Source organism: Natrix helvetica, assembly GCF_964273705.1.
Source record: "Natrix helvetica genome assembly, chromosome: 3".
Classification (NCBI taxonomy): Eukaryota; Metazoa; Chordata; class Lepidosauria; order Squamata; family Natricidae; genus Natrix; species Natrix helvetica.
This window is the reverse complement of record NC_138549.1, coordinates 166378813-166392155: the sequence shown is the minus strand read 5'-3', so window position 1 is coordinate 166392155 and position 13343 is coordinate 166378813. Positions and strand designations below refer to the sequence as shown.

The 13343-nt window shown below is 45.6% G+C and overlaps 1 protein-coding gene across 3 annotated transcripts in view; it reads right to left on the bottom strand.

The window, feature by feature from the left end:
• The window catches only part of CDH4 (cadherin 4), a 1160485-nt gene that overhangs the window by 143059 nt on the left and 1004083 nt on the right, over positions 1-13343 (bottom strand). The gene's annotated exons all lie outside the window — the stretch shown is intronic.

Genomic DNA, 13343 nt, shown 5'->3' with positions numbered 1-13343 from the left:
CAGCTGCCCGTGACCATCGCCAGCGCGCCATTACAGAACCTTCTGGGGCTTGATTGGTTTGAAGCCCTGGGGTTAGAAGTCACCGGAATCAACGCCGTGGAAAACAGCAGCGCTGAACAGATTTTTAAGGAGTTCGAGGATGTGTTCAGCCCCGGTCTTGGTAAGTATGTGGGAAAACCAATATCATTCAATTTAGACCCCAAAGTGGCGCCAATCCGACTTAAACCGAGACGAGTGCCTTTTGCACTCCGCCCAAAAATAGATAAGGAAATAGATAAGTTAGTGGAGCAAGGAATCCTTGAGCCGGTGGATCACGTGCGCTGGGAAACACCCATCGTGACCCCAGTCAAACCAGACGGATCAGTCCGCATCTGCGCGGACTATAAATGCACAATTAATGTCGCGCTACAACAGAGCGCATATCCTGTGCCTGTAGTACAGCACTTATTGCACTCGTTGGGGCCAGGAAAGGTATTTGCTAAGTTAGACATGGCACAAGCTTACCAGCAACTGCCAGTTGATAGCGCCACAGCGGAGGCCCAAACTATAGTGACGCATAGAGGAGCATTCAAATGCAACGGGCTACAATTCGGTGTGAGTATTGCCCCAGGATTGTTCCAGAGCGTCATGGAACGACTTTTGCAAGGGATACCGGGAGTCGTCCCCTATTTTGATGACATCTTGATGTCCACTGCAAACGAGGAGCAATTAAATAAAAGAGTCAGAACTGTTTTGGCCAGAATCAGAGAAAAGGGTCTCCGCCTCAAAAAGGAAAAATGCCAAATTAACGTGCCTAGCGTAGAATTCCTGGGTTATAGAATCGATGGTCAGGGAATACACCCCACTTCAAAGAAAATTAAGGCGATCCAGGACGCCCCCACACCACGAAATCAGACCGAGTTGCAGGCCTTCCTCGGACTACTTAACTTCTACAGCGTTTTTCTGAGGCAGAAGGCGACCGTTGCTGAGCCACTACACCGTCTACTCCAGAGGAACGCACCATGGAAATGGGGACGATCCGAAGCTGCAGCTTTCGCCGGAGTAAAGCGCCTGCTCACCACTGACTCACTGCTTGTCCAATACAGCCAGACCCTACCGCTGGTATTGACCTGCGACGCATCACCCTTCGGAGTTGGAGCAGTCCTCAGCCACAGGATGCCCGACGGAAAAGAAGCGCCCATCGCCTTCTACTCCAGAACTCTTTCATCGGCCGAAAGGAATTACAGCCAAATGGACAGGGAAGCGCTGGCTGCTGTAGCTGGAGTAAAACGTTTCCACGAATACCTCTACGGCCGCGATTTTGAACTAATTACAGATCACAAACCGTTGTTGGGACTTTTGGCGGGAAACCGCCCCACTCCGGTCTCCCTTTCTCCACGCATGACCAGGTGGACTGTTTTCCTGGCTGCGTACTCATACAAATTGATTCATCGACTGGGCTCCACTCTCGGACACGCAGACGCACTCAGCCGTTGCCCATTACCTGACATTCTGCCAGACCCCACTCCAGAAGTACCGGTATTGCTCATTGACTGTTTGGACTCTGGACCGGTTTCTTCATACGACGTTGCAAGGTTCTCCTCTAAAGACAATTTAATAAAGCAAGTTCAAACTTGGGTTTGGAGGGGGTGGCCGAAGGGAAACGTGGGCCCGGAATTCAAAGTGTTTTGGTCAAAACGGGACGAACTCTCAGTGTTGCAAGGTTGTTTATTGTGGGGGGATCGAGTTGTTATTCCGTATGTTTTACGTAGGAATGTATTAGATGCTTTACATGTGGGTCATCCGGGGATTGTTAGGATGAAGGCGTTAGCAAGAAGTTACGTTTGGTGGCCAAACATGGACAAAGAAATAGAGGAGTGGGTGGCCACTTGTGACCCATGCCAGGAATCGAGACCAGCACCCCCAGAAGCGCCCGCCACAGAATGGGAGAAACCTAAAGCACCCTGGTCGCGAATACACATCGACTTCGCAGGGCCATTCCAAGGTCAGACTTTCCTTATAGTTGTGGATGCATACTCAAAATGGCTAGATGTAGTCCTAATGACTTCAACCACGGCAGAGGCAGTCATTAAGGTTCTACGGCGACTTTTCGCCACCCATGGCCTGCCCGACCTCCTGGTCTCCGATAACGGGCCCCAGTTCACGGCCATGCAATTTGAGACATATCTAGCAGGTCAGGGAATTCAGCACGCCCTCGTCGCACCATTCCATCCGGCATCAAATGGACAGGCGGAGAGAATGGTATGATTCGCAAAAGAGGCCCTCGCTAGGATGGGTCCAGGTGATTGGCAAACACGCATTGATCATTACCTTTTAATTCAGCATATCACCCCAAGTGCAACGACGGGTAGGAGCCCCGCTGAACTACTCATGGGCCGCCGTCTACGGTCTCACCTGGACCGTCTTCACCCAAATTACTCTGCCACAGCTCCCCCAGACTCCACAAGCAAAATTCGGTCTTTTAGCATAGGGGATTCAGTATACGCCCACAACTATGCAGGGGGAACATTGTGGATGCCGGCAAAGATCATTGGCATCACGGGTCCACGATCGTATCTGCTGGAACTGGAAGATGGGCGGAACTGGAAAAGGCACATCGATCAACTTCGGGGTCGCCTAGCACACTCAGACCTTCAAAATGAAGACGAGATTTTCCTGCCTACAGAAAGTCAGCCACGCGAGAGCCCCATCATAGAAAACTACGACACCTGCGAACCAAGCTCGGAACAAGAAAACACGCACGAAGCAGAGCAACCCCCAGGCAACGCAACCGAGCAGACTCCGGAATGCCCTAGCAACGAGGGCACGAAACCTCCCGAACGTGGAACGGGAAAAGCATCCAATCCGGAAACCATTTCTGACCAACCAGAACCACGACGTTCCTCCCGAGTAAGGCAACCCCCAACATACCTAAAAGACTATGTTACCTACCGCAACGTTCCGTCTAGGAGGGGAGGGGTGTTAGATATTAGCATATATCGTGGCAAGTCTCCCCTCTGGTCCGCTGCTACAGCGGGAAACAGGTATCGTTCTGATTGGTCGAGGGGTGTACCCGATCCCTATAAAAGGGGAACCCTCCGACCACAGAGCAAGCTGGATCACTACTACTACTAATAAAGAGCTGTTAAGTCACTTCATGTCCGCAGTCCATCTCTCGTTGCCCAGATCTAACACACCTTATGTTCCATGGGTTGATTGTTCTCATTGTCAGAAAGTTTCTCCTTATTTCTAGGTTGAATCACTCCTTGGTCAGTTTCCATCCATTATTCCTTGTCTGGCCTTCGGGTGCCTCGGAAAATAGCTTGATATTTTCCTCTCTGTGGCAGCCCCTCAAATATTGGAACACTGCTATCATGTCTCCTCTAGTCCTTCTTTTCATTAAACTAGACATACCCATTTCCTGCAACCGTTCTTCATATGTTTTAGTCTCCAGCCCCCTAATCATCTTTGTTGCTCTTCTCTGCACTCTTTCTAGAGTCTCCACATCTTTTCTACATCGTGGCGACCAGAACTGAATGCAGTATTCCAAGTGTGGCCTTACCAAGGCATTATAAAATGGTATTCTTCTTTTCATTAAAGTGGGCATACCAAATTCCAGCAACCATTCTTTATATGTTTTAGCCGCCAGTCCCCTAACCCAGCCCCTTACTCTCCAGTGCCCCAATAGTTCTGATTGCTTTCCTCTGCACTTTTTCTAGAGTCTCAACATCTTTTTTTATAGTGTAGTGACCAAAACTGGATGCAGTACTCTAGGTGTGGTCTTACTAAGTTTTTATCTTCAAAGATTCCTTAACAAACCTCACCTCTCCTTTGCTCTTTCGGTATTTTCATACAAATGTTTGATTTTCGAACTCACTTTAAACTTGATTTCTTATTCAGTGTAGCTCTGAATCTTGGTATGTGTTTAAATTCTTGCGTCCCGGAGTAGAACCCCATATTTTTCTTCCATTAGCTTACTGGGATTGATGTTGTTTTGTTTCCCTTCTAGCTGTTTTTACCCCTGTGTGAGCATGGAGCTTAAAATCAGTCTGTTGCGAAACCATCTCCCTTTAATAATTTTTATGAAGTGGAGTCCAATTATCGTTATCTTCCTTGAGGATCCATTCAATTAAGCACAGCCATGGTAAGTAAATGGTCACAGAGCTGTGTAACTATATTTACATCCGATTAGTAGGAGTCAGGTGAGATAGCTTTGAAAACTAGTTGTTTATACACTGCTTTGATCTGTTTTCGCTTTCTTATCTCGAATGTCAGAGATAGTTCGGGTGACTCCTGTTTTTAAGTCAAAGAAAGAAGAGGCAGAACATTTAAGGAGAAATCTCAAAAGGACTTTATACGCTGAGGCAAGATGGAAAGGAGAAAGGTATTAAATATTGAAGAATAATTTGCAGTAGGACTTCGTTATCTATCTAGCTAGAGGTAGAACTCAAATTACAACTGTAATGGAGCCTGCCCATCTTGGGATTGTAACTCATAACAGTCGTAAAATGGGACAGTTGTATAACTGAACTGATTTCAGGACCTTTTTTGGTGGCCCACAAACCAGAAACAAATGCTGGTTTTCAGCAAAACCATTGTGAACTGAAGTCACGTGTAAATGACTGTAAATGTGGTTGTTGAGTGTCCAATTTTAATTTTGGGTTGTAATTACCCCCCCTCCTCTGTCAGATAGGTCCATCAGAACATTGAACAGTCACTAAATGAACGGAGATACAGGACTACCTGTTTCTGTCTACTAAAAATTTAGGGCATGTCTAATTTTTCAACTTTCAATTTCCAAACATTAAAGGTAAAGGTTCCCCTCGCACAGATGTGATAGTCGTCCCTGACTCTAGGGGGCAGTGCTCATCTCCGTTTCAAAGCCGAAGAGCCAGCGCTGTCCAAAGACGTCTCTGTGGTCATGTGGCGGGCATGACTAAATGCCAAAGGCGCACGGAACGCTGTTACCTTTCCATCAAAGGTGGTCCCTATTTTTCCACTTGCATTTTTACAGGCTTTTGAACTGCTAGGTTGGCAGAAGCTGGGACAAGTCACAGGAGCTCACTCTGTTGCGTGGTGCTGGTGGGAGGGGGAGTATAATTCCAAACTTTAGAGGTGCTCAAAAGTTGTGACATGCCCTGGAGATTGTAAAGATATTTTTTTTACTTTAATATAATTCAGATGTGTTTGCGAAGGAACTACCTAAAGATCGTAACTTTTTAACATTTTGTTTGTTTCATTCTATGTAGTAAATCTGGGCAGAGTGGGTGCACTTCGTGTCCTCTCCATCAATAGATCAACACAATCTATTGATGTCTAGGAAGTGTGCCTTCTTTGTTATGGTGTCATTGTCCCCTAAAGATCCATGTGATTCCTCTCCCATGCTGATGATATTCCAAATATTCATGATGAGACTTTGGAAAAAGCTCAGAGAAGAGCAATTAAGATCACGGGAAGCCTGGAGACTAAACTATATGAAGAACAGCTGAAGGATTTGGGTTTGGCTAGAGTCTAAAGAAAAGAAGAATTAGGGGTGACATGATAGCAGTATTCCAGTATTTGAGGGGCTGCCACAAAGAAGAGTGGATCAAGTTATTCTTCAAAGCATCAGAGGCCAGGGCAAGAAACATTGGTTGGAAACTAAGAGAGAAGCAACCTGGAATTAAGAAGAAATTTCCTAACAGTGAGTACTATCAACCTTGCCTACAGAAATCATGAGTGCTCCATCCCTGGATGTTTTTAAGAAGAGTCTAGATCAGTGGTTCTCAACCTGTGGGTCGGGACCCCTTTGGGGGTCGAACGGCCCTTTCACAGGGGTCGCCTAAGACCATCGGAAAACACATATTTTTGAAAAAATAAGGAAAACATATAATAATTTTATGGTTGGGGGTCACCACAACATGAGGAACTGTATTAAAGGGTCGTGGCATTAAGAAGGTTGAGATCCACTGGTCTAGATAGTCATGTATCTAAAACGATATAGGTTCTCCTGCTTGAACAGGGGGCTGGACTAGACGATCTCCAAGGTCGCTTCCAGCTTTGTTATCCTATCCTATCCTATCCCATCCATTCCCATTCCCATTCCCATCCCATCCCATTCTATAAACAAGGAGAAAAGTAACCTTGAACTAAGCAGAAATTTCCTAACAGTGAGAACGATCAACCTATGGAATAGCTTGCCTTCAGAAATTGTGGGTGCTCGATCACTGGGGGCTTTTGAAAAGAGACTGGACAACAATCTGTTTGAAATGATATAGGGTCTCCTGCTCAAGAAGGGGGTTGGACTAGATGAACTCCAAGTTCCCTTCCAACTCTATTGTTCTATATTCTAGGTTCTAAGTCTTTTAAAATGTGGCTCTTCTTTGTTGTGTCCATTCTGGTTTAAAGTATATGAAGTACATTCAAGGGATTCAAATTTTTTTTGCCACCGGTTCTGTGGGCATGAACTGGTGGGTGTGGTGTGGCTTGGTGGGTGTGGCTTGATGGGCGTGGCAGGGGAAGGATACTGCAAAATCACCATTCCCTCAGGAGGCAGACAATAGTTGGGGACGGGGCCAGTCAGAGGTGAGATTTACCCATTCTCCGAACTACTCAAAATTTCCGCTACCGGTTTTCCAGAACTGGTCAGAACTTGCTGAATATCACTTCTGAGAAGTGTGGTTTAGATTTATATCTTTTTTTCCCCCCTTATTGCTTTTGAAATGTAAGCTGCTCAAACTCATTCTGAGGCAGATGGCCTAAAATTAAATAAATTAATCTTGCTTAGTTAAGTGTTCTTCAAGTGGAATGACTTCATGGGCCTTGCCCTGATATCTCGGCAAATCTTTATATGTAGCCAGTGTCATCTGGGTTCAGAATCCATGCAATAGTAGATCTCATTAGTACTTGAAAAGGAGATAGAAAAAAAATATCAAAGCTGTTGACAAAATTGGAATGTCTAATTTTGCAGTAGCAAAATGCATCTGTTTTTTACTTCTTTTTAAGGATTTTTAAAGTTTTTTTTCTTAAACTGTCTTAAGCCTATTAGAAATACGTGAATTATAAGAACAGTAATGCATATATAAATGCTGTAATTGTTTTTAGAGCTGAGAAAAGGAAGTTATGCAAAAGTAACTCAATGTAAATCTAGACAGCATACTAAAAAGCAGACATCACTCTGCCAACCAAAGTGTGTGTAGTCAAGGCTATGGTTTTCCCAGTTGCAATGGATGGCTGTGAAAGTTGGACCATAAGAAAGGCTGAGCGCCAAAGAATGGAGGCCTTTGAACTCTGGTGCTGGAGAAGACTCCTGTGAGTCCCTTGGACTGCAAGGCGATCCAACCGGTCAGTCCTAGAGGAGATCAACCCTGACTGCTCTTTAGAATGTCCTAAATCCTGAAGAGGAAACTCAAATACTTTGGCCACCTAGTGAGAAGGAAGGACTTCCTGGAGAAGAGCCTCATGCTGGAAAAGATTGAGGGCAAAAGAAGAATGGGACGGCAGAGAATGAGGTGGCTGAATGGAGTCACTGAAGCAGTAGCTATGAGCTTGAATGGACCCCCGAGGATGGTAGAAGACAGGAAGTCCTGGAGGAACATTTTCCATGGGGTCGCGATGGGTCGGACATGACTTCGCAACTAACAACAACAACAACAACAACTCAACGTAATGAGTTTTGCTGAATGAAAGAGAGAAACTTCGGCAGGCTTTTAAGACTCTGTTATTCTCCTTAACTACAATTAAGAGCATTCCTGGAAACCTTTCATGACTGTTTTGTGACCTGCTCCTCCTCCAAGAGTTGACATCAACCTTGAAAACCTGAAGATTGCCCTACCTATCGAAAAGAAGCATCGTCTTAATGTAAATGCTCTTACATTAGAAGTAAATTACATTGGAAGGGGGGGGGGTCTTCCTTTCAGTTTAAAAACAAGCGACCCTCCCTGTAATCTGTGGCTCCCGGTCTCACAACTATTTATTTTTTTATTTTATGTAGCATATGGCAGATAGAGAGGTCATGCAACAGCACTAATAATACACATTATACACGCAAACCTAAATATAAATAGGCATCAGCAAATATATGTATGTAAAAGATATGGACAGTACAGTAGATGAGATAAAAGCTCTACAGGGAATCATTAAAACTGCCCAGAATATCACCCGGCTCCAGCTACCAGCCCTGCATGACATCTTCGCATCTCGCTGTTTGAGGAAGTTGCATAACATTCTCAGAGACTCTTCCCATCTTGCTTACACTCTTTTTAGACTCTTGCTTTCTGGCAGAAGATATAGAACAATTAAAACTAGGACCACGCGTCTTCTGAATAGCTTTTATCCCAGAGCTATAATTGCACTCAACAATGAACTAAAGGGCCACCATCAATGAGCTATTGGACAGCACTGCTTGGTCTGTTGTGTGGGTGCTTGGGGGGTTTAGGGGCAGGGATTTTTTTGCATGGGTGGGGATGTGTTTGGGGATTGTTATGTGTTTTAGGCCTGGTCTCTGGGTGTCAAGTGAATTTTGTGGTATGTGTATATTGTGCATATACGTACAATGACAGTAAAGATAAATATTCAATGAGGGCAGGGTTGTCAAACTCAAGGCCCGTGGGACAGATCTGGCCCGTGACATGGTTTGATCTGGCCCGAAATAGCAAAGGACTCACCTGTGGTGCCTCTGGCAGCCAAAACGGGGCAGGGGGGGTACTCCCCCAGTCCCCCACTGCCCATTTTGGGTGTGGACAGCCTCCTGCAGCACTCTGGCAGCCAAAACAGTGCACGGGGGGGGGGAGGTTATTATGTGGCTCCCCATGCCCCATTTTGGCCAGCCCAGTGCTGCAGGAGGCATCTGTCCTGTCTCCCCCCCCCCAGCAGAAGACAACTACAATGCTGATCCAGTTCTTGAAGAAATCCAGTTTCATGCCCCTGTATTAGGGTAAAACCAAGACAAAATTGCCATGATATGGTGCCACAGAATCGCATAGAAGAAGTTATAGATAGAAGTTATAGAGCAATATCTAAAGAAGGCCTCACAATCAGGAGGTTGTGTTCGATTCTAGATAGAGGCAGATGTAGGGTCTCCTGCTTGGACAGGCGGTTGGACTAGATGACCTGCAAGGTCCCTTCCAACTCTGTTCATCTGTTAAAGCTTAACATCTAATTCAGGGGTGTCCAAACTTGGGAACTTTAAGACTTGTGGATTTCAACTCCCAGAATTCCCCAGCCAGCTGGTTGGGGAATTCTGGGAGTTAAAGTCCACAAGACTTAAAGTTCCCAAGTTTGGACACCCCTGATCTAATTGCTTCTGGTGTGGCTGTGAAGAGATCGTCCCAGGTGCCTTGAAATTTCCCGAGAAAACATTCTCAAAGTATATGTGTTATTGTTTATTCTGGTGCCCTACAGTCACGGTGTGGGCTCTTGGCCATCCCCCTTAAAGAGCTTGGTCCTAGTTCTGGCATGGCCTGTCCTGATGCTTCAGATGCTTCCATATTTTTTCAGGGCAACTGCCTCCCTGGAAGTGGGTTTGTTGAAGCTATGTGCTTTGTTTGGTTATGGTTATGAAAGATCACCTATTTTGATCGACTAAAGTAGTGTATAAAGATAGTGTATTTAAATGAGGTTAGCCAGGGGTGAGCAATCATCTGATCAGTTGAGCATACTCCCAAATGCCACCCCTGGCTGGCCACACTCATGCCCACCCCTCCCACCCCACCAGGTCCCTCCCAGCAGTCTCCACGTGGCCCGTACATCATGCCAGATATCGTATTTTTCGGAGTATAAAACGCACCCTCCCCCCCCCCCCCAAAGAGGGTGAAAATCTGGGTGCATCTTACACATTGAATACGGCATTTTTGGCCTCCCGAAACCCTGCCCCCTTCACAAAAATGGATGTGCAAAGCATTTGGGAGGCCTGCAAAGTGCTCCTGGGGGCTGGGGAGAGCACAAACGAGAGAAGAACAGGCCATTTTTTGCTCATATTTGCCCCCCCCCAGCCTCCAGGAGCACTCTACAAGCCTCCTAAAGGCTATGCATGCCCCCCCTTTTTTTTGCAAAAAATGGGTCCATTTTTGTGAAAAAGGGGGCAGTTTGTTCGTTTTTGCCCCCCAGCCCCCAGGAGCACTTTGCAGGCCTCTCCAACTCTCTGCATGCCCCGTTTTTCACAAAAAAATGAGGTGTGCAGAGGGTTTGGGAGGTCTGCTAGAGTGCAAAAACTTTTTTAAAAAAATTTACCTCTTCAAAATCTTGGTGTGCCTTATACTCTAGTGTGTCTTATACTCCGGTCTTATACTCCAAAAAATATGGTAAGTGCAGGGCCCACATGGAAGCTCGGGGAGGGGGGAAAATAGGCCTACCGGAGGTTTTGGAAGTCCAGAAAGAAACCTGTTTCCAGCCCCCGGAGGGCCTCCGGAGCTCAAGGGAAGCAGTTTTTGCCCTCCCAGAGACTCAAAGAAAGCCTCTGGAGCCTGGTGAGGGTGAAAAACGCCCCCCCTCAGCCGTGGTGCAGGAGGCCGACTAGGCCATGCCCACCATGGCCACACCCACCCAGCAACAGGGCAGCAAAGCAAACCCATTGCTGCAATTTTTGAAGCCCACCCCTGAGATTAACCTATTCTAATCAAGGAGCTCTAGTTGCACAGTAATTTAAAGTGCAGTACTGCAGGCTAACTCTGCCCACTGCCAGCAGTTCGATTCTGACCTGCTCAAGGTTGACCCAGCCTTCCATCCTTTTGAGGTTGGTAAAATGAGAAGCCAGATCGTTGGAACCAATATGCAAATAATACGTCTTCATTGTAAACTGCCCAGAGAGTGCTGTAAAGCATTATGGGCAGTATAGAAGTCTAAATGCTCTTGATCTTGCTAATCTAGTCATTGCCCCAAATAACATTTTAAAGGGAAGATCAAGCCATGGTTGCTTCGTTGCTCCAAATCTCAGGAGACAAGAAGTTTTTTGGCGCAACAAGAACTATAAAATAACATCCGTGCTAAATCAGCTGACACTGGAGAGGAAGCCAATTTCATGGCTCCTTTTCTCCAGCTCCTTTTCATCTCTAGCACCTTCGTCCAACCGGCCCAGTCTGAACCAACTCTCCTGCTGGAAGGTCAAGTGCAGCTGGGAAAATCTGTCTTGGGCAAGTACCTGGCATCCATCTTTCTTGTCACCTCCAAATCGTACTGACAAGTCACTCACTCTTGGCTGCAGGCTTGCGGCCGATATTTCCCTCAAGTTCTCTGAATCCACCAGGGATCAGCAGTGCCAACTTGCTTGGAGGCAGAATTTGGGTATCTATCTCTGCCGTAAGGCAGTGTTGGGAAGCCCCAAAGCAGCTCAGAGCTCCTTCAAACCTTGATGCATTCCTCCAAGCAAACATCAGCCTGAGGTGTTTGAATGAATCGAGCAGAGACGCTGATGGGAGAGGAGAAAAATGGGAGAAAGGGGGAGGCGGGCAGAGGCTTTGCCACAACTTGCTAGGCCCCTGTGAAAAAGAGGGACTTTTTGATAAGCTTCTCCATGTTCATCAGTTTGGGCTCTTCAGATCTATGGCTTTCAAACTTTGAGGCAGGATTCTGGAAATCCTGAAACAGGAAACTTAATTCTTCCCTCCCCCCCCCCCCCACTCTGTTTGTGACCTCTGGTTTTAGGATAGGGAAAACAGGACATGCTGATTACAAAAAGAAAAATCAGAATGTAACTTGGGTATAGTCGGAAAATGTAAGAAAAATGGGAAGGGGAAAAAGAAATGGAAGAAAGAAGTGAGAGGGAGACAGAGAGAAAGGAAAGGAGAGGAAGAGAAGGGGGAAGGGGGTGAGGGAGGGGATGGGGAGGTGGAGGAGGAAAGAAGAAGACGACGAAAACAAAGACGAAGACGAAGACGAAGACGAAGACGAAGACGAAGAAGAAGAAGAAGAAGAAGAAGAAGAAGAAGAAGAAGAAGAAACACAATAGTCAAACTGAAATTTTTAAAAAACTGTGAGAATTAACAATGCCAAGCACCATAGGAAAAGTAAGAAGGAAGTGTTGTGGCCCGCCAGCTGACAGCAGATTTAGACAGTGAGGAAGTTGGGGAGGAACATGGGCCAGTCCTGGAGTCTGGGGAAGGCTCTGATGGGGGCTCTGTGTCAGAGGCAAAAAAGGGGCCAGAGCCGTATGCCAATTATCAGCTGCCTTCAGAGTCAGACATCAGTGAGGCAGATGAACAGCTGGAGCCTCTTCCCAGTGTATGCATGCACAGAGTTGCCAGATGAAGGGAACAGCTAAAGAACAAGGGTCAACTATGGAGTAAGGCCACAGGTGGATGATAAATGGCCCCTCCCAGAGGAAATCAAAGAGGAGCAAAAGGGGAGTGGAGTTTGCAGGAGATAATTAGTTTGCTTAATTGATTCGTGACTCTCTGAGACTCCTTGTTAACTTTTGCAGACATCGGCCTGTCAGCTCTCCAAGCCAGATAAGGTCTGTGACTATAAATCCTCCCTTGAAAAACTTTGCTGGATATGATTGAGCAGAATTCACAGTCAATTAATAAAAGAGGTTTTAATTGTGAACATTAGAAGGAAGCAAGAGGAATTTCCAGCCCTCATTTATACTGAGTTCATTAAGATGGAAAGCCTAAGAACATTTTGAACAGTTTTGTTCCCTTAACTTTCTTGCCACCTGGATATAATTGCCATTTATGAGATAAGCGATCAACGGATACCTCTGATATCTCTTGATTGCTTATTGGGTGAGATTCCAAGATGATGGATCAAGTGGCAGAAGGCATCAAAAGGCAAAACAACGACTAGGAGACAAACAGCAGAAGAAAAGCAGGAGGAATGCAGGAATTGTTTTGCATCTATTGCTATTCCTCTACTAGCAAATTGTTTGCTCCATCATTCCGCAACAATGAAATACAGTTAAAATTCACAGATGTAGGCCAGCCGATTATTTCATTCAGGCTTTACTGCCTGAGTACAAAGAATAAATACTTAATTGGCAGACAATCCCAATTTAAAAGAGCATATGCAGCGTGCCATATGCTCCTAATCTTCAAATAGATTAGGCTATGCTCAGGCTTTTTTGAAGCACTTTAAGCATGTGCTGGACTGTGGGCAGTGAGGATGGGTTGAAAGCCACTGGGATGCTCAGTTATTATCTATTTTTTTTATTTGACCTTTCTGGCTTCTTCATTGAAACGTAAACTTAAAGATGATAAAACACAGTAAAGAAAATCGGGACAGAACAACCACCACACACAAAAAGCAAACAAACGTATAAGACACGTTTGCTTAAAGGCAACATTGGAATTTAAAATATTCTTATTTGAGACTACTCTTCTACAACACCCCTTGTACAGACCGAGTTAATCTACTTTGGAGAGGAAAAAAATAAAGATAGTCCTCAACGTACG